A 24,011-nucleotide genomic window follows, 5' to 3' on the forward strand; every position below is an offset into this window, starting at 1 on the left:
ATTTTAATTAACTTTATGTTAAAAAATGGTATATTTTTGTCTTTATAATAATGAAGGCAAAAAAGAAGAATGTAAGAAACAATATAAACTTTTAAGAAATGTATATTTTTATTAGAATCTCTTTTTTAAAAGTTAGGCAACAAAAAATAAGTGTACAATTGCAATTATTAGTAGACATTAATTACTGCATATCAAACCTATTACACAAAGTTAATTATTTCTAAATGAGTTTAAAAAATCTAATTATATTAAAGTTTAGGTTATTATTTATTAAAGACTAAACAAAAATAAAAATTATTTATAAAAGGACAATAATTTTGGTTATTTTGACTTCACATTAGTCCGACTCACTTTCCGATTCACCTGGAATTAAATTTAAGAAAAACTGTTGGTGTACTAGTGGAATTATATTAGATTTACAGAGATCTACAAGATCTTTTACTTTTGCAGCTGGTACTTTAGGGGCGGTTATGTATGCTTTATGCAATTTTAATTCCAAAGGTCGTCCTCGCATTCGTCGCCTTATATTAATTTGGTTAAACTTTGTTTCAGTATAGTCTGTTTTGTAAAAAATTATAAATGGATTTTCTTTTTCAAAGCGCAGACATTTTATGTCATTCCATTTTACTTTGTTATCGTTGGTATTGATGGTAAAGTTTGAGCCCACATCTTTTGATAAGAGTTTTAAATTCAATATCTCGGATGTGGATAGTTCCTTGATATCATAAGGCTTCCCTTGTTTTCTTGCTAAACGCAGAATTGGAGTCCACTGTGTTGGAGTGTATATTGGTCCTGATTTAAGCATTCGTTTTTTCTGCTTTTCAATGACAGAATGCATACTATCTCCCTCATTCTGTGTATGACCAACAATAAGATATTTGTGTTCTATGCTTTGAATATCTAAATTTTGTATTGCATACAGGTACAAACTGGCTATATATTTATTTTTATTCTGCCCACAGCAATTGTCAGAATAAAAAACTACTTTATTTTTCCCCATGCAATGTTCTTTTAGGTACATGAGAACACAGCTGCCAATTTCATTTACCCCTCGTTTTGCAACAGATTCGTTCCAAAAGTAACACATACCATTACTGTTCGTAGTATTATAAATGGTGAAATTAAAACAATTTAATTTTCTTTTATAATACAAAACAGAAATTTCTCCACATGGTGCTTGAAGTACTGCTTGTAAATCATAGCAGGCAACCAAACTATTTCCTGACTCTCTTGCAATTTTAATATCATTTGATTTTTCTAACCTACTCAATTCTTTTTGTCTTAAATGATACTCATACTTTTGTTTAAGGTTTTCATCGGTATCGGGTGCGTTTTTGTAGCTCTCACACAAGGAACACTGATCTTTTTTCGGGGTAAAAAAAGATATATTGTATTCTGTGTTGAACACTTTTTCATAAATACACTTTTTGGCAGGATCTTTCCCAAGTGCCTCTTGATGTGCCTTATACAAGCGATACATTTCAGCCAGGCTCAAACTCCCATCTAAATACTCACGACTGCTTTGAGCACGGAGATAGTGAGACTCCATACGAGGGAATGAATTGATATGGTTTTTAATATCATTTTTTACGTCGTCTGAGGTTTTTCGTTGATTTCCATGTGAACCTCTCTTTTCTTTTTTATAGACACCATTTTCATCCAATTTTTTTAAGGTATTTCTAATAAATTTATCTCCTATATCTAATGTACGCATAAAAAATGTCTTACAAACCCTTACCCTTTCTTCATTACAAATGAAGTTGTAAGCAATATTATTTCCTCTGTTACTGCCCTCTGTCTTTATTCTATACTTCGGAGTGACTTTACAGGTGTTAGCTAAAACAAAATTTCGCTGCAAAGCGTGATCTGCTAATCCCCAGAATGATCGATTGATATGGGCTTGTTGTTCTGTATTTATTTTGGATGGACACTGATGACGACAACTCTTCCCACAAACTCCTTTCACAGTACGAGAAGAAATGACATTATTAGTTGCTGTTACGTACTCCTTGCCGGAATTAACCTTTTGTTTTTTTATGTTTCTCTGCCATTGTTTCTCATTTCGTACCCTTTTTCGTGGCTTAAAATTACATACACTACCTTCTATAATATTTGTAACTACACTATGTTTACTATTATTATCCTTACTTTCATTATTACTACAGGTAATGCCACTACTATCATTATTAATTAAGTAATTAAGTTTACTAATATCCCTATTCTTATGATTACTAGTATAACTAACACAAGTGACATTATCATCAACAATTTCTTTGCCATCATCTAATGAACATTCCTTATCTAGTACTAATACATCTTTAGGTATACTGTCAGAAGCAACATTTAACATCTCGCTTGTTGAAATAGAAATATCAGAAAAAGATTCCGAATCTGGTGAGGAATGAGGAATGTAATCTGGATCAACATCCTTTTGACGCATTTCTTTTGAAGAGTTCTGAAAGAAAACATTACCTTTCTATCATATTGATGTAGGTCAAAACTGTATTTTTATTAAGGGTGTTTATACACTTACACTAATTACGAGTATTATTGTAAGATAAAACTTACCAAGACTGAAGATTCTTTCAGTATATTGGAATTTTCTGTGTCCAGGTCAATCTGTTTTTCAACACCATTTTCTGATTCATTTTCAGTTAATTTCAGTGTCGTACAAATGATTGGTTCATCACTGATAACATCATGGTTGTAATCTATGTCATAGTTTACTGCACACTCATTTATTATGGTATCCTGAAATTAAATATAAATATTTCATTAATGCAAAGCTATAACACCATGAAAGTATTCTCATTCAATAATTTTTTGTTGTTTAACGCCTGACTGTTTTGCATACAAAAATAGTAAAACTGTAAAAATAAATAAAATACTTACAGAAAGTGAAAATTCTACTGGTACATCATTTACAACTTGACCCATATATTCTATTAGTACTGGTGTGTCGTTGTCCACTGGTTTGTATATAAATGATTCATTATTGAGTTCTTCAACAGGCAGTTCAGAAGTACTGGTTACCTGAAATTTAGAAGAAAAAACCATACAAGCTTTAATTAAACATTCTCTAAGTCAATAGTTGGTGTAGAGTTTATCGGTAATTTAATAAGCTCAAAATTACAAATTCAGATTAAATTAAAATATTACTGCTAAACTATGGTATACAGCCAACTATTGGGATTTTTCCATTGATTTTAAAATATTACTATTTAAAAACATTTATGGGGTGCCAGTATAAATATTGTAACATTTTAATTTACAAGAATTTCTGAATCTTGAAAATATACTTACGTTTTTGTGTGGAATAACAACATTAGTAGAAATACCATGTCCAACACTATTATTCTCCATTTGTTCCTCTTTCAGAACCATACTAACAATTTTTGCACCTCTAGACATGATAATGACTTAAAAAACTTACGCGAAAACTTGAAAAAAAAGTACAATCCACTGATGAATTCACTTCACACACTGAACAATAATTACTGAACTACAGAAACTACTCTAGTTTGACAAACTAACCTAACCTCAACTGTATGTAAACAAAAAATTGGAAGCCATTTCAATGGTGCAATAGGGCCACAATTTGAAATATTGCCATATTGTACTAGAATGATACCCAATCATTTCCGTTCAACAACGCCGGAGCTTGAATTGCGACCTTATTGCATTTTATATTTTGAGAAAATGAATTAAAGCAATAAGGAATTATCTAAAATAATTTCATTTTTCATTGAAATTGGAGATATGGCCTTATTGCACGACATAAAATGAAACAAAACAAGCGGAAAAAAGACTAAATCGCGTAAATCAATTTTTTTGACTTATGGCCCTCTTGCATTGGAGGTGCGACATGACCCTAAGAAACACAAATAAATAATAACGATGGCGAATAAGTCAACATTCACCTAAATTTTTATACACATACATAGTATATGGTGAGAAGGTAGTTATGCACAAAAAGAGGGCAAAATATTTCTTTTTGTATTTTGTTTAATTTAGGTTTATTTATTTGGCTCTTTTTTACAAAAAATATGTTAGTATTATTTTTAATACTAAAAACAGCCTGTTCCTTTTGAAATTCTGGAAATTGACTAAAAGGGTTGTATTATTTAAAACGTATAGCACGAGCCGTGGTAGTATTATCACCAAGGACCGGAAAAAATGCACCAAAAAATGTAAAAAAAATGCGCATTTTAATGCAATTGATTTGTGAAAAATATGCAAGAGCCTTTACGAAAAATGCAATATTAAAATGTTTAATACTTGTCACTTTCGGCATTTTGGCGAAAAAATTATTCGTTACTCAATTTAAACTATTTGTCAAAAATAATGCGCAACAACGCACTCCGAATCAAAACACGAAATGAACTTCAGCTTTTATAAACAAATATTAAAATCTAAATTTCTGTACCTGCTTATCCCTCTACAAAGAGCAAACAGGTTTTTACAACCTATGTCAACTAATTTTTGTCCTACCGACCAAGTTATATTAGGGATTAGTCGGCTTAGTCCCAAAAATAGATAATAGAATAAGAATATTACCTGATTTAAACATTTTTCTTAAGAAATGGATTATACACAATTATTGAATTTACGACTGATAGTTTTTTAATTGGAAGTGAAAGTGAACCTTTGAGATTTAAAATATCGAATTAATGCAACTTTTCTGAATTTATCAAGAAAAAATGCAAAATGTTTAATATGTTTGAAAAAATGCAACATTTTCTAATTTATCAAAAAAAATGCAAAAATATGCAAAAAATGCAGATTGTATTTAATCCGGTCCTTGATTATCACTTATAAATAAAATATTTTTTTAAAAATATATATTTTGCAAGAAAAGTTATTTTTTTTAATCTATGGTTCACTTCAGCAAACTTTTAATTCATAGTCAAATTTGATTTTTTAATAAAACATTAAGCAATCGTGTGGGGAAAAATAAATATGCCATTTTAATTGCCTATTTGTCTAATTTGCAAAAATTCTTATTAGAGTTTTCAAAAACCGTATATTGGGTGAAATTTTTTTAGACTAAAAAGAACTACGTTTTTAAAGCCGGACCTGATTTTGTTTCTAGTTTGAATAAATCAGTTGATTAGGTGGTAATAGTGTAACGATTGACCAAAAGAGACCCATCGATTTTACCGTTCAAAAATTATAACGAATACGAATTTCTGTCAAAATAACGCAACTCGCCCTGTATATTATTAAACAATGGGAGCAGACACTTTTTAATGGTCATTTGTGATTCCCCACATTGGCCTCCATAAGAGATAGGAGTATGTACAGTTCCTCATGACTCACCCGGTTATACTATAATATACAAAATATAATATGAACCAATTCTTGATATTTTCTTGATTATAAAATGGACAATCACAAATATAATTGTTTAAAATTAAAAAACTGAATTCTTAAAAAAACAAGTTTTATTGCTTACAATAAAAGCACAATAATAAAAAACGATTTTAAATTCCAAAAAGAATGCGTGCAAAACGCAACAAATATAATAAGACGTACTACTGAAACTGTAGCGAATTTTAATATGAGCAGCAATCTCGTGGTATCAAACGTTTTCTTTCTTTTAAGTGATCATAATTTTCATCATCTTTTTTGTAATGTTGAGAGGACTTTTATGAAGTACCGGAAAGATGGTCTGCTTCAGATTGATTGCCTTGGCTCTGCGAGGAAGAATACGAAACTCTTCATCAAAAGTCCATTTATACTGCATTTCACCGTTACAATATTTTATTGCTTTAATGTCAGTTACAACGGGATCGTGTGTAAGTTTTCCAGGACGAATTCACTCATATTTTAATAAAGGCTTTATACTGTAGTTGCGAAAAAAATTGAAGTCTGGTGATTTCACTACATAGGAATTTTTTCTTTGTGCTTCTTTGGTTATTCTTGCATAATCGCTCGGTAGATGAATGTCTTTATTTTTAAGCGCAGTTTCTATTGCGGCATGGCCCTCACAGCACATGATATCTTATGGACGTCTTTTTTATGTCTTTATTATGCCTGAACGCGTGACGATCTAATAAAGACGTTTTATGGATGTCTTTCAAAAGACATCTTATGGACGTCCCTGCATAAGACTTCTTTAGTACGCCGTAAGATGGAGTAGTTTAACTGTAAATTAAAATTGATAATCCATCGAGAGCAACCGAAAATGCTATAATTAAAGCATATGGAAGTTTGAAGGGATAGTTATAAAATAAAGGTTAAAGGAGGTAAAAATTTTTTGCTATGAATGATTGCCCATATCCACTCACAGAACCAATTATAAGAAAAAAGAAGAGCGGTGTATGAAAAAGAAGAAGAAAATAAGTGATATTTAGGTTAGGATATCAATTTTTGTATTTTTGTTTTGGTTTTGTGTTTTAGTGAGTGTTTTTGTAGACGTTTTATTTTGCCTCGCATTTCATCATTTATTCCCGATTCCCGCTATTTTTGCTTAGAAATGCTGCCAAAGGATACTGCCATCTGCCATTGATATAGTGGAAGTCGAATCTGTAAGTACACTTTAATTTTAATCAAGTGCAATAATGAAAGGAAATATTTATCAGAAACATTACATGCGTGCCAAAAGGATGGACAAAAATCGATTCTTTTCAAGTAGTGAAAGTTTTGGTAATATTAATAATCAACAATTTAATATTAAAATCAATGCGTAAGTCCCAGTAGCTGGCTGTATAATTAAAAATCATACAGGACAAGTAAAAACTTCGTTTGTATAATGGTATAAAAAGTTTATTGAAAAACTATTAAAAAGTCATCCAAAAGGATTCGCAAAACGTTTTCAATCTACATCAGATCATCTTCAGTGTGTTCTGCATAGTACATGAAACTAGCAACCTTGTAGAATAGGCGACATCGAGAAATATGATTTACATTTTTAAAAGATGTTGTTAGTGGCGACTCTAAGTCGATGTTAAGCGATAAATTTAAGAGTGCTCAAAGGGCAACATGATTCACTGCTCGAGCACGTTACCACGTTTTTTACAGTATATTCCAAGAAGTGAACTCAGAAAATTCAACAATTACTGTAAATAGAATTTAGTAATCAGCCAAGTATGTCAGAAAATAATCAGAAATGGACTATTATAAGTTTTTTGTTATTTGTTGAACACAATCTGTAACTTATAAAAATATTGTTACAAAAAATGATAAATTTTATATAGTATAATTACTCTATTAAACAGTTCATCAATAACCCATAATGTATAGTATGTATATAATAATCAATAATGTTTAGTTTAAATAAAAATTAATATTTTATTACAGATAAGATATTAAAGACCTTGATTCAGCAGGGTCATATATTAAGAGGCCTTGTAACGGAGACTTTGGCGGAGGTCAGAGAGCTCAGAAAAAAGTTTAAACAATCTCATATTACTACCAATGATACTGACACTGGCCACAAGTTTTTCCAGTCATATAGTATGCCCGTTAAAAATGAGGAGGAGTTCTCAATAATAGAAGAGACGCTTCAGAATAAAGACATATTGTTGAACACAGAAAGACAAAAATATTTTTAAATTTTTATTCAATTTGCAATATAAGACTTTCATATTTAAGATATAAAACAATTTGTAGAACTGAAGGAAAACTAAATAATTTGTCAAAGTAGATTATTAAACCAAAATATATAAAATGCATTATGAAGCAAGTTTGCATTTAGGACGACAAGAAATGCATTGTACAATTTTACTTAGTTTTGTTTTTTATAAAATGTTTACGTATAGTATGTAAAATGAAAAACTACCTATGAACAAACATATAAAACACGCTGTATTTTTCTGTCACACTGTCACAAATAAAGCTGTTCACCTATAGCCTCTATCAGCTGTCGCTATTTAGCTTAATTACTCAGGTATATTTACACTAATTTTTCACCATTGATGTTTATGTATTAATCACTCACTAAATTCAGTCAAAAGAGAAATTTTTTATCACTACACTCGTAGAGTCTGCTAAGTTTAAGTCCTGTTCGAATTTTTTTAAATATTTTGTGTTGTAAGTCGCGAGAATTGTGATTATTACTGACAGAAACTATAACACATTCTTACTCTTCTATACCAACGTTGCCACCTTATAATTGTAATAACACCTTATAATTGTAATAATTATACAGGGTGTCCCGAAAAGAATGGTCATAAATTATACCACACATTCTGGGGTCAAAAATAGTTCGGCTGAACCTAACTTACCTTAGTACAAATGTGCTCATAAAAAAAGTTACAGCCCTTTGGAAGTTACAAAATGAAAATCGGTTTTTTTCAATATATCGAAAACTCTCAAAGATTTTTTACTGAAAACGGGCAAGTATCATTCTTATGACAGGCCCACCTTAAAACCAAATTATAGTGAAATTTGTCCACCCCATAACAAATTTATGGGGATTTTGTTCCCTTTAACCCCCCCCCCCCCAACTTTTGTGTACGTTCCAATTAATTCATTATTGTGGTACCATTAGTTGAACACAACGTTTTTAAAACTTTTTTGCCTCTTAGTATTTTTTTGATAAGCCAGTTTTTATCGAGATGCGGCTACTTTTTTACTATATTTACATAAAAAATTTATGGGGGTTTTGTTCCTTTAAACCTCCCAAATGTTTGTGTACGTTCCAATTAAACTATTATTGTGGTACCATTAGTTAAACACAGTGTTTTTAAAACTTTTTTGTCTCTTAGTCTTTTCTTGATAAGTCAACTTTTATCGAGATGTGGCTTCTTTTTCAAAATATTCCAAAAAATTTAAGTTATAAATAAATTTTCAGATTATTAACAGGTGTCTATAATCATACTTAACCATATGCAAATAGGTGGTGGATTCGAAAATTATTCAAAATATCTCGATAAACACTGGCTTATCAAAAAAGTACTAAGAGGCAAAAAAGTTTTAAAAATATTGTGTTTAACTAATGGTGCCACAATAATAATTTAATTGAAACGTACATAAAAGTTTGGGATGGTTTAAGGGAACAACCCCCATAAAATTTTTATGGGGTACACAAATTTCACTATAATTTTTTTTAAGATGTTGCTACGATAAAGATTCCTCATGTCCATTTTCAATAAAAAAACCTCTAGGAGTTTTCGATATATTAAAAAAATTCGATTTTCATTTTGTAACTTCAAAGGGCTGTAACTTTTTATGTGTGCACTATTGTATATAAGTAATTGAGGTTTAATCAACCTATTTTTGACCCTAGAATCTGTGGTATAGTTTATGACCAATCTTTTCGGGACACCCTGTATAAACTGTTCTTATAATACTGGTACTAGTTCATTATTTTCTGGAACAGAAAATATGTGTTTTATATGTTCATTCATGGGTAATCTATTATTTTACATACTATGTAGCGGTTTTAAGTGTTTCAATGTGTTTCAGTGTTTCATGTGAATATTTAATTAAATTTGTTGTAGATCACCGAAGTGTCTAAATTGGAAGGAGCCACGGTGTACGATTTTGTAAGGAGGGCAATGGTATTGATATTAACAAATGAATTTGCCAACGAATATAGCTGGCTAGGTAGGAAGGGTAAAAAGCCTTTTCACACCACAAATATTGCCAATATGATAATATTTGAAATAACTGTAGTACTTATAAGCACTATTCATTGTATTTTGATATGAATTTTTTTACTTGTAGGATCTGCTGAAGTTGCAGGTTTAACAAAAAGTCATAAGGAAACTGAGGTGTCTATTCAAACATGGCTACGGAGTGCGTCACATAGACGCAACAGTGGAAAAATTATGAAAAAATTTAAAATAAATAAAAAATATCAACTTAGTTTTTATTTGACTAATAATTCCTTAAATTCCTTAAATGACTCAATTGCTCATTATTAAATATGCATGAGCACATATTTGAAGGACATTAGTTCGCCTTAAAAAAGTAAGTGCAATTGGCTGTTTTGGGGATAAATTTTCCAGGGTAGGATTGTATAAAAACGTTCATATAAGGTTGTAAAAAGACGTCCATAGGACGCTGTAAAAAGATGCCCAAATGACGTCATAAAACTACGTCCATAGGACGCTGTAAAAAGACGTCCATAGGACGTTACCTTTTACAACATAAGACGTCTTATGGATATGTTTTAGGCGTAAATGTACATCCATAAGACGTATGTAATGCCGAAATCAGACGTCCCATTGACGTCTTTGTGCTTTTTGGGGGACACTGTCGCATTCCATTTGCGTGTGTCCTTTGGCCAGATATTTTTGATGAATTGTCACATAAGTTTCTGAGAGATACAAAAGTGCGTTATACATGATACAATTACGGTTTTGGGCCATACAACCGTCTGAAAATATTACGATATCTCTTTTATCGTTTTTGTCTAACTAGCTTTCTTTCAAATAATCTAATACCTCCCCACCTTTATCAGTTCATTGTCACCCAATGAGTGAATGAGCGAATTAGTTTAAATCCATATCACATATTTACATTAGTGCAAAGTTGGGATTGAACGACAACGGACCGAATAAAATTAAAGTGTGTTATACAATTGAGGTATTGTTCGGTTTTTATTTAAAACTATAGACGTGTATTATTTTGTTATTTTATAGTGGATACTATTTCTGGAGGTAAGTGGAGTATTTTTATATACTTTTTAGATTTTTTTTCCTAAAGTAAACTTTATTTACAACATATTTACAAAATAGTGGCAAGAATTCTGTTTTGCAAGTTTTAAAAAGGGAAAAGTAAAAAAGTCAGCTTTGGTCAGAAAAGATTTCGTGCGTAATAAATAGTTCAATGTTTATATAAATAATCCCCAAAAAATCATCTGCAACAAGTTGCAAACTTAGCGGAATTTTTCACTTAAAAAAAATATAACATGCTTGAGAATTTCTACATTACGAGACTTTAATGTTATGGTTAGTTAATAAAGTAAGAACAAAATATGAAGCATCTTTTCCAGTAAATGTACAGTTATTTTTAAAAAAGAGCCGCCGTTTTTGTTAGTTTTTTTATATCTTCTTCTTTTTCTTAATCTCTGTCCTTTTCCGTTATGTACAGGCCTATCTTTTTTGAATTCTTATTTTTATATTTTTTTAATAATTTTGGTCGTGTGAGACTTTTTAAAAAAATAACATGCCTAAACGAAACAGTATTACGAACCAAAAAATTGCTAGCTCTAATTTTTTTCTAAATGGATCCGATTAATTATAATTATTTATTGCAGGTTTAAAATGACGCGTATTGTTTTAACCAGAAATGAAATGGTTGAATTTCTAAGAAATTGTCCATTTAAAAGTTTTAAAGGTAAATATGATTACCTGTGCCAAAAAGTGAAGATATCCATGAAAAGTGACGAATTATCCGAAGAATCGATGAAAAGATTGAAAAATTTTATTAAGCAGTATAAAACTTAGTGGGATTTATCATCGAGATCTTATCAGATATTCTGTAAAAAAATCCAACTTGGCTAGAAACTACTCTGGAATTCTCTGCTAATATCAGTAAAACTTCTCATGGGAGACCACAGCTAGATTTTTCTTCCTCAAGTGAATGATCAAAAAGAAGGAAAACAGAAAATGTTCGTTCCAAATTTAGTTCCCAAGACCTAACATATGCAGCCCAAATGCAGTTTAGAGCTAAAGGTGAGGTAGATACAGCAATTGTAATGAAAGATATTGCTTTTACTAGTCCAACTCGGGCAAAGAAATATAAAAAAGCTTACAGTAATGCTAAACAGAATATGACTGATGGCATTGTGAGATAAGGCATTATCGATGGTGGTTGAGTGGAAATTAACAAAATTTCAGTATAGTCTGATTAGAAATACCGCCAGAGAGCACAACAGCAATATGTATCCCAATTATGAGGCAGTTATATCAGCCAGAACTAAGTGCTATCCTGACACCAATTTACAAATCACTGAATCCGTTGCTGAAGTTTCTTTGCAAAAATTATTAGATCATACAGTGTCTCGAGTATTTCTTAGTATTGAGGAAGTTACTGAATATTTAGCTACTGAATATAGCCTGAGGCATTGAAAAACCTTTACCTTATCACAAAATGGGGTTGTGATGGAAGTTCTGGTATGAGCGAATACAAGCCAAGATTTTCAGATCCCAATATATCTGATAGTAATATTTTTCTCACTTCTATTGCTCATATACAATTAATATCAGGTAATCCTAAAATAAAAGGAAATGTTGTTATATGGCACAACCCTCGTCCATCATCTCCAAGATACTGTAGGCCAATCCGGGTGCAATTTTTTCATGAAACGACATACTCTACAATTCAAGAAGTGAAATATATTAAAAACCAAATATCGCGGCTACAACCCACATCAGTTACGGTCAACAACTGTAAGCTAATTGTTAACCATAAGCTAGTATTTATCATGATAGATGGGAACGTGTGCAATGCAGTATCTGAAAATTCATCAACACAAAAGTGCTATTTGTGTGGTCTTTCATCAAAAAATTTTAATAACATTCAGTTAGTCTCTGAAACTGTTAGTCTCTGAAACACACCTTACCTCAAAAACTAGTTTCAAAATCCCAAACTTTGAAGTTTACAATGCAGCCCATCCTGATGTAGATCGATTAGCCAGAGCTGGGGCAGCAGTGTTAATTCGAAATGGACTTAAACACTATCTCCTTAATAAAGTAGAAAAAATGACATACAGGCGACCAGCGTAGTAATAGAGGATTGGAATGGACCAATTACAATAACAGCGGTGTATTGCCCACCAAACTATCGAGCAAATAAAGAAATGTTTACAGAATTATTCAGAAATAACGGCAACAGATTCCTAGCAGGAGGCGACTATAACGCTAAACACACTAGCTGACTAGCTGGGGATCTCGTCTAACAGCTCCAGGAAGAGGTAGAATCAAGTCATTCAAGAACTACACCTAAATCATCTGTCCACCTATACACCAACCTACTGGCCTACAGACCCTCAGAAATACCCAGATTGCCTTGACTTCTTTGTGACCAAAGGATTCTCCAACAATTATCTAACCATCGAACCTAATTATGATATTGCCTCAGATCATACACCAATAATAGCTACGATTCATACAAATATTCAAGAAAAACCAAAACCACTGATTCTCCATAATCAAGCTACCAACTGGAATATATTTAGAGAAATATTAGAAAATGAAGTAAACCTCAATATATCCTTAAAAACACACCAAGAATTGGAAAACCAAGTACAAAAATTTACAGAATTAATACAGTATGCCTCGTGGGAATCAACTCCACCATTGGTCAGAACCCAAAACAGAAGTCACTGTCCTCCTAGTATAAGGGAGAAGATTAAAGAAAAGCGCCACTTAAGAAAGATCTGGCAAAACACAAGACACCCTGCAGATAAAACCAATTATAACAGGGCAGCGAAACGTTTAAAAGACTACCTTCAAGCATTAAAAATGAGAACTTCCAAAACTATGTCGAAAACCTAACGTCAACAAAGGATACAAATTACAGCTTATGGAAAGCAATTAAAAAATTAAAGCAACCCAAAGAACATATTCCACCGATAAGGAAACCTGATGGAAGTTGGGCAAAAACAAATAAAGAGAAAGCAGAAATTTTCGCTACACATCTTGGAAACAGTTTTCAAACCTCTCTCAACAAGAGAAGATACAGATGACGAAATTATAGCGTTTCTTGATGCACAAATACCATCAGATGAGCAAATACAACATATTACACCAAATGAGGTACGGTGCATTATAAAAACAGAGCTAGACCCTAAAAAAGCTCCAGGACACGACCTAATCACTGGAAGAATTATGAAAGAACTACCGCGAAAAGGAATACTTATGTTAACCTACCTTACTAACGCCGTCATAAGACTAAAATATTTTCCTGCGCAATGAAAGGTAGCGCAAATAATACTAATCCCTAAACCTGGTAAACCTCAACACGAAACAACTTCATACCGACCAATAAGTCTACTGCCTGTCATGTCAAAAATTATGGAAAAATTACTAGCTAAGAGACTAATGAAAATTATTGCAGAAAAAGAACTTCTACCGATACACCAATTTGGATTTAGAGTCAAACATTCAACAATTGAACAGATCCATCGACTGGTAGAATTAATCCAAGACGCTTTTGAAAGTAAGCAATATTGCTCAACTGCATTCATCGATGTGAGTCAAGCTTTTGACAAGGTGTGGCATCAGGGACTACTCTATAAACTAAAAAGGGACCTACGTCAGAACATGTATGACATACTATACTCATACCTAAAAGAAAGATATTTCCGGGTAAAATATGAAGACGAGATAACCGGTCTACATCTCATAAAGGCAGGCGTTCCTCAAGGTAGCGTTCTTGGACCGATCCTGTATCTACTATTTACCTCCGATTTGCCTACGGACAATAAAGTATATACAGCCACATTTGCAGACGATACCGCAATAATGGCGGTACATTCAGATCCCGTTGTTGCAGCAGACCAACTCCAAGAAAACCTAAATAAAGTCCAGAAATGGACTAAGAAATGGAAGATAAAACTTAACGAATCCAAATCAAGCCACATAGTATTCACTAAATGTCATAGCGATTCTCCTCAAATATCACTCAACAATGCTCCCCTTCCAACGGTAGATACTGTGAAGTCCTACATATGGACAAGAGACTCACTTGGAAAACTCATATATGGAAAAAAAGAAAACATCTTGACACCATATATAGAAAATACTATTGGTTGCTCGGAAGAAAATCCCAGTTGTCGTTGAGAAATAAATTACTAGCATACAATGCCATACTCAAGCCAATTTGGACCTACGGAATACAGTTGTGGGGCACTGCTTCAAAATCCAATCTAGCAATCATATACCGGTTTCAAAACAAGGTGTTACGAGCAATAACTGATGCGCCGTGGTTTGTAAGCAACAAAGACATCCTACAAGACCTTCAAGTGCCAACTGTGAGTGAAGTGATAGTGTCACACAGTGATAAATATTTACAGCGACTATAAAACCACCCAAATGTGTTAGCGCTAAATTTATTAGATAATAGTCAACAAATTAGACGCCTTAAGCAAAAATTTCCATTAGATTTACCATTCTTAACTTAAGAAACACTAATTGTAAACGTAATTGTAATACTCATATAGAGTAAATATTTATTGAAATATTTCTCTTCGGGCCATTGTAAATTTCAACAAATGTGTTTATGGTCTGTTTTTTTAGACTGATTGCACAGTAAACAAACAATAAAAAAAAATTCAGTTAGTTATGAAAACTCAAGTAATAAATAAAGAACATCTACAATTTGGATTATCCTCGTTACATGCTTGGATTCGCTTCTTCGAGTGTATTCTCCATTTGGTTTACAAACTTGTCATTCGTAAATGGCAAGCTCGTGGCAAAGAAGATAAACAAAAGGTTGCTGAAAATAAGAAAAAGATTCAAGAAGCATTTAGACAGGAAATAGGTTTATTGGTTGATAAACCAAAACCACGATATGGCAGCTCAAATGATGGCAATACTGCTCGACGATTTTTTGGTGATCCCGAAACTTCTTCAGAAATCACTGGGGTCAACAAGGATCTTATTTCCCGTTTTAAAGTGATTTTAGTAACAATTTCCTCTGGGCACAAGATAAAAGTGGAATAATTTAAAATTTATTGTCTGGACACCGCTACCAGATTTACGGAACTGTATCCTTGGTATAATATGCCAACCACAGTTCACAAAATATTGATTCATAGTGCTGAAATTATTTCATATGCCATTTTACCGATTGGCCAACTTGGAGAGGAAGCCCAAGAAGCACGGAACAAGGATATTAAAAGGTATCGAGAGGGCTTCTCTAGAAAATTTTCTAGACAGAAAAACATGGAGGATGTTTTCCATCGCCTTTTGATATCCTCAGATCCCTATATTTCTAACTTAAGAAAACTAATCCCCAAGGAATTTAGAAAATATCCTGCTGAGGTAATACATTTCTTGGAAGAGCCTGATGTTAACCGGGAAGTTGCAGATGAAACATCAGATTCTGACACACAGTAAATAAACATTTGTTTGAGCATATTAACACTGTAATTTCGAAAATTAAAATTTATTTGATACACTAAATAGGTAATTTTTAATTATTTAAAAATCCCTACAAAACTATAATACTAATATTATGTTCAAAGTAAATTTCAAATAAAATATAAAAACGGGACATTCTGTATATATACATGAACTAAAAAAATATTCTTTTATGTAGGTACATATACAGGGTGTTTCATTGGGAAACGGAAATACTTTAATTGTGAATAGAGGTCACCAAGGCGGTATACCTAGGTATACTACATTTTTTGCCCTACCGACTTTTATAACCGACTTACCTCAATTTTTTATCAATTTTGCCAATTTTTTCCTAAGTCATAACTTAAAAACTACCATGTATATTTTTTTGATATTTGGTACACATGTGTCTCATCCAAAACCCAAACGACCGACATACTAATCACAAGAAAAATTCAGGTCCGGATTAACAAAAAATTATAAAGTAATTGTGAGCTTAAAACAACACCCTGTATATTGAAATTCTGAAAATATGTTTGAATATTTGAAAAGAGCTCAAAAAACTAAGTCGAATCGTTCGCTTCAATTTTTCGGCCAGACAATTTTATGACTTTAATTTTGAAATTATATTGAATTTGTTAAGAACTCTGACATTAAAAAGCAGGTATTATTAACTTTTAATTATAAATTATATATATAAATACTCATTTTAAAATTAATCAATACTTACTTACTACATTGGAACGACCCAATTATTAATCACAAGAAAAGTCCAGGTCCGGATTAACAAAAAAAATAAAGTAATTGTGACCTTGAAACAACACCCTGTATATTGACATTTTCAAAATTTGTTTGCACATTTGAACAGACCACAAAAATCTGAGTTTATCGGTTTGATTTAATTTTTTGTGAAGGAAATTTAATTACTTTAATTTAATTACTTCATTTTAAGAACATTGACATTAAAAAGCAGATTTTTAAAACACTTTTAACAATAAATTATTAAAGTTCTTAACTTAAGAAACACTAATTGTAAACGTAATTGTAATACTCATATAGAGTAAATATTTATTGAAATATTTCTCTTCGGGCCATTGTAAATTTCAACAAATGTGTTTATGGTCTGTTTTGTTAGACTGATTGCACAGTAAACAAACAATAAAAAAAAATTCAGTTAGTTATGAAAACTCAAGTAATAAATAAAGAACATCTACAATTTGGATTATCCTCGTTACATGCTTGGATTCGCTTCTTCGAGTGTATTCTCCATTTGGTTTACAAACTTGTCATTCGTAAATGGTAAGCTCGTGGCAAAGAAGATAAACAAAAGGTTGCTGAAAATAAGAAAAATATTCAAGAAGCATTTAGACAGGAAATAGGTTTATTGGTTGATAAACCAAAACCACGATATGGCAGCTCAAATGATGGTAATACTGCTCGACGATTTTTTGGTGATCCCGAAACTTCTTCAGAAATCACTGGGGTCAACAAGGATCTTATTTCCCGTTTTAAAGTGATTTTAGTAACAATTTCCTCTGGGCACAAGATAAAAGTGGAATAATTTAAAATTTATTGTCTGGACACCGCTACCAGATTTACGGAACTGTATCCTTGGTATAATATGCCAACCACAGTTCACAAAATATTGATTCATAGTGCTGAAATTATTTCATATGCCATTTTACCGATTGGCCAACTTGGAGAGGAAGCCCAAGAAGCACGGAACAAGGATATTAAAAGGTATCGAGAGGGCTTCTCTAGAAAATTTTCTAGACAGAAAAACATGGAGGATGTTTTCCATCGCCTTTTGATATCCTCAGATCCCTATATTTCTAACTTAAGAAAACTAATCCCCAAGGAATTTAGAAAATATCCTGCTGAGGTAATACATTTCTTGGAAGAGCCTGATGTTAACCGGGAAGTTGCAGATGAAACATCAGATTCTGACACACAGTAAATAAACATTTGTTTGAGCATATTAACACTGTAATTTCGAAAATTAAAATTTATTTGATACACTAAATAGGTAATTTTTAATTATTTAAAAATCCCTACAAAACTATAATACTAATATTATGTTCAAAGTAAATTTCAAATAAAATATAAAAACGGGACATTCTGTATATATACATGAACTAAAAAAATATTCTTTTATGTAGGTACATATACAGGTTGTTTCATTGGGAAACGGAAATACTTTAATTGTGAAGAGGTCACCAAGGCGGTATACCTAGGTATACTACATTTTTTGCCCTACCGACTTTTATAACCGACTTACCTCAATTTTTTATCAATTTTGCCAATTTTTTCCTAAGTCATAACTTAAAAACTACCATGTATATTTTTTTGATATTTGGTACACATGTGTCTCATCCAAAACCCAAACGACCGATATACTAATCACAAGAAAAATTCAGGTCCGGATTAACAAAAAATTATAAAGTAATTGTGACCTTAAAACAACACCCTGTATATTGAAATTCTGAAAATCTGTTTGAATATTTGAAAAGAGCTCAAAAAACTAAGTCGAATCGTTCGCTTCAATTTTTCGGCCAGACAATTTTATGACTTTAATTTTGAAATTATATTGAATTTGTTAAGAACTCTGACATTAAAAAGCAGGTATTATTAACTTTTAATTATAAATTATATATATAAATACTCATTTTAAAATTAATCAATACTTACTTACCACATTGGAACGACCCAATTATTAATCACAAGAAAAGTCCAGGTCCGGATTAACAAAAAAAATAAAGTAATTGTGACCTTGAAACAACACCCTGTATATTGACATTTTCAAAATTTGTTTGCACATTTGAACAGACCACAAAAATCTGAGTTTATCGGTTTGATTTAATTTTTTGTGAAGGAAATTTAATTACTTTAATTTAATTACTTCATTTTAAGAACATTGACATTAAAAAGCAGATTTTTAAAACACTTTTAACAATAAATTATTAAAGTTCTTAACTTAAGAAACACTAATTGTAAACGTAATTGTAATACTCATATAGAGTAAATATTTATTGAAATATTTCTCTTCGGGCCATTGTAAATTTCAACAAATGTGTTTATGGTCTGTTTTGTTAGACTGATTGCACAGTAAACAAACAATAAAAAAAAATTCAGTTAGTTATGAAAACTCAAGTAATAAATAAAGAACATCTACAATTTGGATTATCCTCGTTACATGCTTGGATTCGCTTCTTCGAGTGTATTCTCCATTTGGTTTACAAACTTGTCATTCGTAAATGGCAAGCTCGTGGCAAAGAAGATAAACAAAAGGTTGCTGAAAATAAGAAAAATATTCAAGAAGCATTTAGACAGGAAATAGGTTTATTGGTTGATAAACCAAAACCACGATATGGCAGCTCAAATGATGGCAATACTGCTCGACGATTTTTTGGTGATCCCGAAACTTCTTCAGAAATCACTGGGGTCAACAAGGATCTTATTTCCCGTTTTAAAGTGATTTTAGTAACAATTTCCTCTGGGCACAAGATAAAAGTGGAATAATTTAAAATTTATTGTCTGGAAACCGCTACCAGATTTACGGAACTGTATCCTTGGTATAATATGCCAACCACAGTTCACAAAATATTGATTCATAGTGCTGAAATTATTTCATATGCCATTTTACCGATTGGCCAACTTGGAGAGGAAGCCCAAGAAGCACGGAACAAGGATATTAAAAGGTATCGAGAGGGCTTCTCTAGAAAATTTTCTAGACAGAAAAACATGGAGGATGTTTTCCATCGCCTTTTGATATCCTCAGATCCCTATATTTCTAACTTAAGAAAACTAATCCCCAAGGAATTTAGAAAATATCCTGCTGAGGTAATACATTTCTTGGAAGAGCCTGATGTTAACCGGGAAGTTGCAGATGAAACATCAGATTCTGACACACAGTAAATAAACATTTGTTTGAGCATATTAACACTGTAATTTCGAAAATTAAAATTTATTTGATACACTAAATAGGTAATTTTTAATTATTTAAAAATCCCTACAAAACTACTACTACTACTATCGGTTTACAGCGTTCTCCGACGCCTTCCGACTCCTAACCGCCATTCTTCTCTGTTTAACCATAGACCTGGAGGGATTTCTCTTTCCTCTAGTTCTTTTTCAATTCCCTCCCTCCAGCTTCTTCTCGGCCTTCCTCTTTTTCTTCTCCCTTGTGGTGTCCATGCCAAAATCTGTTTAGGGATCCTGTCATCTGGCATTCTCTGTACATGGCCGTACCATACCAATTGTTTTGTTTTTATGTCATCAAGTATTGTATGTGTTACTCCCATCATTTCTCGTATTCTCTCGTTCGGTATCCGATCTCTTCTTGATTTGCCTGCTGCTCTTCTCCAGAAGTCCATTTCTGTTACTAGTAACATTTTCTGCGCTCTTTGTTTCAGTGGCCAAACTTCACTGCCATATGTGATTATACTTTTAAGTATGCTATTGTATATGAGCTGTTTGTTCGCTTTAGATATTGTCTGGTCCCACAGAATGCCGTTCATCATGGATATGGCTTTTCTACCCTGCATGTTTCTGTCTTTTATAGCAGCATCGAGTGTTCCATCTTGAGTTATCTTCATGCCCAGGTACTTGTATTCATCGCAGTGTTTAATTTCTACCCCATCGTCTAATGTAATGGACTGTTTTGTTCCTCCAATACACATGGCTTCAGTTTTCTTAATGTTGACTTCGAGACCCCATTTGTTATATTCTTCTATTAGCTTCCGCGTCATGTAACTTAAGTCGTCATGATCTTGAGCAATCAGAATTTGGTCATCAGCGAAACATAGAGTGTATAGTGTTGTGTCGTCATTGAGAGGGATTCCCATGCCATTACATTTTCTTTTCCACAGCTTGAGTGCTTGTTCCAGATAAATTTTAAAAAGGGTAGGCGAAATACAACAACCCTGTTTCAATCCTTTCGTGATCTTAAATCCCTCAGACATCCTTGATCCAGTTTTAATTTTTGCAGTAGTTCCATTATACAGACTTTGGACTGCTTTGATAAGACCATGTTTAATGTTGGTTTGATAAAGGGTTGACCATAGTTTGCTGAGGGGCACACTGTCATATGCTTTTTGTAAGTCTACGTATACCAGGTGAACTTCTTTATTGACGGCTGTTTTTTTCTCAATAACTTGCGTAATAGAGTACAGGTGGTCTACTGTGGACCGCCCAGCTCTAAAGCCAGCTTGCTCCTCTGATTCGTAATCTCTATAGTCATTTTCTATTTTATTCTTAATAAGTTTCCCATACATCCTACTTATTGTGCTGTTTACCGCAATTCCTCTGTAATTTTCACATTGATCCTTGCTGCCCTTTTTGTGGATTGTTGACATGATAGATAATTTCCATTCTTTTGGTAATTCGGCACCATTTAAGCAATCTTGGAAAAGTTTTCTTAGCTGTTCTTGGAGTTTGTCTGTGCCGGCTTTTACTAATTCTGCAGGGATGTCACCAGGACCAGGGGATTTTCCATTTTTCAGGGATTTGGTTATTTCTTCCATCTCTGATTTACTTATTTGTAATGGTGATGAATTTATATGTATACCTATCATGTTGTCTTCTATGTTAACAAATTCTGGTCTTTGTTCTGTTAGTAATTTTTTGAAATATTCTTCCCATTTTTCCGTTGTTATTGGTGATATAACGTCTTTTTTCTTATTAGTTCTCATATTTTTAATTAATCTCCAACTCTCTGTGCTTCTTCTACCTCCTATGTAAGTATTGATTTTTTGGCAGTTCTTTTCCCACGATTCGTTCTTTTTTTGAGTTATCTTCTTTCTTACTTTGGCTTGGGCTTCTTTGTAAATTATTTTATCGTTGTCTGTTTTTGTTGATAGGAACGTTTGGTATTTCCGACGTTTATCTGTAATTTCCTTTTCTACTTCTTCATCCCACCAGTACGGTTTTATTCCTTTATGGTTTTCGTCACATTTCCCCAGTGCTTCTTCTGCTGCCAAATGAATGGACTTTTTGATGTGTTCGTAGTGTTCTTCGGTATTTTCAAAATTACCACTTTCTAATTTTTCATCTAAACGTTTTTTATACAATAGCTTTACACTCTCATGGTTTAGACTGCATAGATTGTACCGTACTTGTTTTATTAACTGATTTGATTCGATGTGCTCTTTTTCTTTTTCATATCTGTTTGGGAGTACTGCTTTAACTTTTAGCAGATGATGATCGGTGCCACATGATGGCCCTCTGGCTACTCGCACATCTTGTATTTTAATTGTAGTTCTCTGTCTTACAACGCTATAATCTATTATAGATTTCAGATTTCTGGTCTGTTGTATCCAGGTGTACTTATGTATATCACGGTGTGGATAAAATCCATTTAATATTTTTAAGTTATTTTGTGTGCATGTTGATATTAATCTGGTTCCATTATCGTTTCTGGTATTTTCACCGTGTGCTCCTACCACTTTGTTGTTAAATTCCCGTCCAACTCTGCTATTGAAGTCTCCTAGAAGTATGATCTCTCTAGATGTTCCTACTTTTATAATTTCATCGTTCAGTTGTTCGAAGAATTCATCTTTATTGTTGATCAATGCGTCCTCATTAATGCCATATACTCCTAGTATGGCTATTCTGCTTCCTTTTATCGTGATGTTCATTTTTATAAACCTCTGATTAATTGCTTCCCAAGAGGTAATATATCTTCTTAAAGTTTTGCGAATAACAATAGCAACTCCTTGTTGTGCTCTTTGGTCTTTAGTTACTCCACTATAGAACATGTCATAGTGACCCCACTTTTCGGAACCACTACCCTTCTTTTTAGTTTCCGTAAGCACCGCGATATCTATCTCTGCATTTTTGAGTTCTGACATGACTTCTGGTGTTTTTCGGGAGATACCTTGCACATTCCATGTACAAAAATTCATTAACCGTTTTCTTTGCAGTTTTCGTCTACTGTGTTTCCAATCTTGTGCTCCGAGGCTTTGGTTAGGCTTTTTAACATTGTACGTGTTTTATAAGTACCGAGGAGTTAGCTCGGTGCCTTAACCCCCAACCTGGAGGGCCAGGGATTTTACATCGGAGTATCCTTCTCCTATGCGAGTTGCTTCCACTACAGCTAGAGAGTCCCACCTACCCTGATCTTATACCATCCCTAAAATCAAGGGTTGCCAGCTCCGCCACCTTCGCCGTACCAAAAAGTAGTCTTCGTCGCCTTGGATGCCGTTCTGGACTTCATCCGTAACCCTGGACAAGGGACCCTTAGCAGGTGCTAGCTTCCCGGGTCAAGAAGCTCCTGGAATCTGCGGACGGCAGGGATTGATTCACTTTCCCTGATAGGACTATCCAATAGAATCCAAAGGACTCTAAAGGAGTTCCTACCCGCTACCAAACCTACAAAACTATAATACTAATATTATGTTCAAAGTAAATTTCAAATAAAATATAAAAACGGGACATTCTGTATATATACATGAACTAAAAAAATATTCTTTTATGTAGGTACATATACAGGGTGTTTCATTGGGAAACGGAAATACTTTAATTGTGAATAGAGGTCACCAAGGCGGTATACCTAGGTATACTACATTTTTTGCCCTACCGACTTTTATAACCGACTTACCTCAATTTTTTATCAATTTTGCCAATTTTTTCCTAAGTCATAACTTAAAAACTACCATGTATATTTTTTTGATATTTGGTACACATGTGTCTCATCCAAAACCCAAACGACCGACATACTAATCACAAGAAAAATTCAGGTCCGGATTAACAAAAAATTATAAAGTAATTGTGACCTTAAAACAACACCCTGTATATTGAAATTCTGAAAATATGTTTGAATATTTGAAAAGAGCTCAAAAAACTAAGTCGAATCGTTCGCTTCAATTTTTCGGCCAGACAATTTTATGACTTTAATTTTGAAATTATATTGAATTTGTTAAGAACTCTGACATTAAAAAGCAGGTATTATTAACTTTTAATTATAAATTATATATATAAATACTCATTTTAAAA

The sequence above is a fragment of the Diabrotica virgifera genome, chromosome 9 (assembly GCF_917563875.1).
Source record: "Diabrotica virgifera virgifera chromosome 9, PGI_DIABVI_V3a".
NCBI classification, from domain to species: Eukaryota; Metazoa; Arthropoda; class Insecta; order Coleoptera; family Chrysomelidae; genus Diabrotica; species Diabrotica virgifera.